Raw genomic sequence first — 2,577 nt, forward strand, 5'->3', positions numbered from 1 at the left:
TGAACACACCAGCTCTAGTATCTGTATACTGTACACGTTACTGAACACATCAGTTCTAATATCTATAGACTGTACATGGTACTCGAACACACCAGTTTAAGTATCTGTATAATGTACACGTTACTGAACACATGAGTTCGAGTATCTGTATACTGTACACGTTACTGAACACACCAGTTCTAGTATCTGTATACTACTACATGTTACTGAACACATCAGTTCTAATATCTGTATACTGTACACGTTACTGAACACAAACCAGTTCTAGTATCAGTAAACTGTACATGTTACTGAACACATCATTTCTAATATCTGTATACTATACATGATACTCAAATAATCAGTTCTAATATCTGTATACTGTACACGTTAGTGAACACACAAGTACTAGTATCTGTAGACTGTACACGTTACTGAACTCATCAATGCTGGTATCTGTAGACTGTACACGTTACTGAACTCATCAATGCTAGTATCTGCAGACTGTACACTTTACTGAACCCAAGAATGCTAGTATCTGTATATTGTACACTTTACTGAACTCACCATTGGTAGTATCTGTAGATGGTACATGTTATTGAACTCAAAATGCTAGTGTCTGTAGATGGTACATGATACTGAACTCACCAGTGCTAGTATCTGTAGATGGTACATGATACTGAACTCAAAAATGTTAGTGTCTGTAGATGGTACATGATACTGAACTCACCAATGCTAGTATCTGTAGATGGTACATGATACTGAACACATCAGTTCTGGTATCTACAGACGGTAAACATTACTACATTCACAAGTCTAGCATCTACAGACGGTAAACATTACTAAACGCACTAGTGATAGTATCTGTAGACTGTACATGTAACTGAACACACCAGTTCTAGTATCTGTATACTTTACACGTTAATGAACACATCAGTTCTAATATCTGTATACTGGGTACATGATACTGAACACACCAATTCTAGTGTCTGTATACTGTACACGTTACTTACAACACATCAGTTCTAGTATCTGTATGCACTGTACACGTTACTGAACACATACAGGTTCTAGCTATCTGTATACTGTACACGATACTGAAATAATCAGTTCTAATATCTGTATGCTGTACACGTTACTGAACACACCAGTTCTGGTATCTGTAGACTGTACACGTTACTGAACACACCAGTTCTAATATCTGTATACACTGTACACGTTACTGAACACATCAGTTCTAGTATCTGTATGCTGTACACGTTACTGAACACATCAGTTCTAAGTATCTGTATGCTGTACGTTACTGAAACACACCAGTTCTAGTATCTGTAGACTGTACACGTTACTGAACACATCGGTTCTACTATCTGTAGATACTGTACACGTTACTGAACACACCAGTTCTAATATCTGTATACTCTTATATGATACTGAAATAATCAGTTCTAACATCTGTATACTGTACATGATACTGAAATAATCAGTTCTAGCATCTGTATTCTGTACACGTTACTGACACACCGGTTCTATCTGTAGACTGTACACGTTACTGAACACACCAGTTCTAATATCTGTATACTGTACAGACGTTACTGGAAACACACCAGTTCTAGTATCTGTATACTGTACACGTTTACTGAACACATCAGTTCTAGTATCTGTATTCTGTAGCACGTTACTGAACACACCAGTTCTAGTGTCTGTAGACTGTACACGTTACTGAACACACCAGTTCTGGTATCTGTAGACTGTACACGTTACTGAACACATCACTTCTAGTATCTGTATACTGTACACGTTACTGAACACATCCAGTTCTACTATCTGTATACTGTACATGTTACTGAACACATCCAGTTCTAGTATCTGTATACTGTACACGTTACTGAACACATCAGTTCTAGTATCTGTAGACTGTACATGTTACTGAACACACCAGTTCTAGTATCTGTATACTGTACACGTTACTGAACACACCAGTTCTAGTATCTGTAATGCTGTACACGTTACTGAACACACCAGTTCTCTAGTGTCTGTAGACTGTACACGTTACTAAACTCATTAGTTCTGGTGTCTGTAAACTGTACACGTTACTAAACTCATTAGTTCTAAGTGTCTGTAAACTGTACACGTTACTAAACTCATCAGTTCTAGTGTCTGTAAACTGTACACGTTACTAAACTCATTTAGTTCTGAATGTCTGTAAAACTGTAACCGTTACTAAATTCATTGGTTCTAGTGTCTGTAAACTGTACACGTTACTAAACTCATTAATTCTAGTGTTGTAGATCTGTACACGTTACTAAACTCATCAGTTGTAGTATCTGTATACTGTACACGTTACTGAACACACCAGTTCTATTATCTGTATACTGTACACGCTACTGAACACATCAGTTCTAATATCTATAGACTGTACATGGCGACTGAACACACCAGTTTGAAGTGTGTCTCCGTATAATGTACACGTTACTGAACACATCAGTTCTTGTATCTGTAGACTGTACACGTTACTGAACAAACCAGTCCTAGTATCTGTATAGTGTACACTTTGCTCAACACATCAGTTCTAATATCTGTACACTGTACATGATACTG

The sequence above is a fragment of the Tachypleus tridentatus genome, unplaced genomic scaffold (assembly GCF_004210375.1).
Source record: "Tachypleus tridentatus isolate NWPU-2018 unplaced genomic scaffold, ASM421037v1 Hic_cluster_2, whole genome shotgun sequence".
NCBI classification, from domain to species: domain Eukaryota; kingdom Metazoa; phylum Arthropoda; class Merostomata; order Xiphosura; family Limulidae; genus Tachypleus; species Tachypleus tridentatus.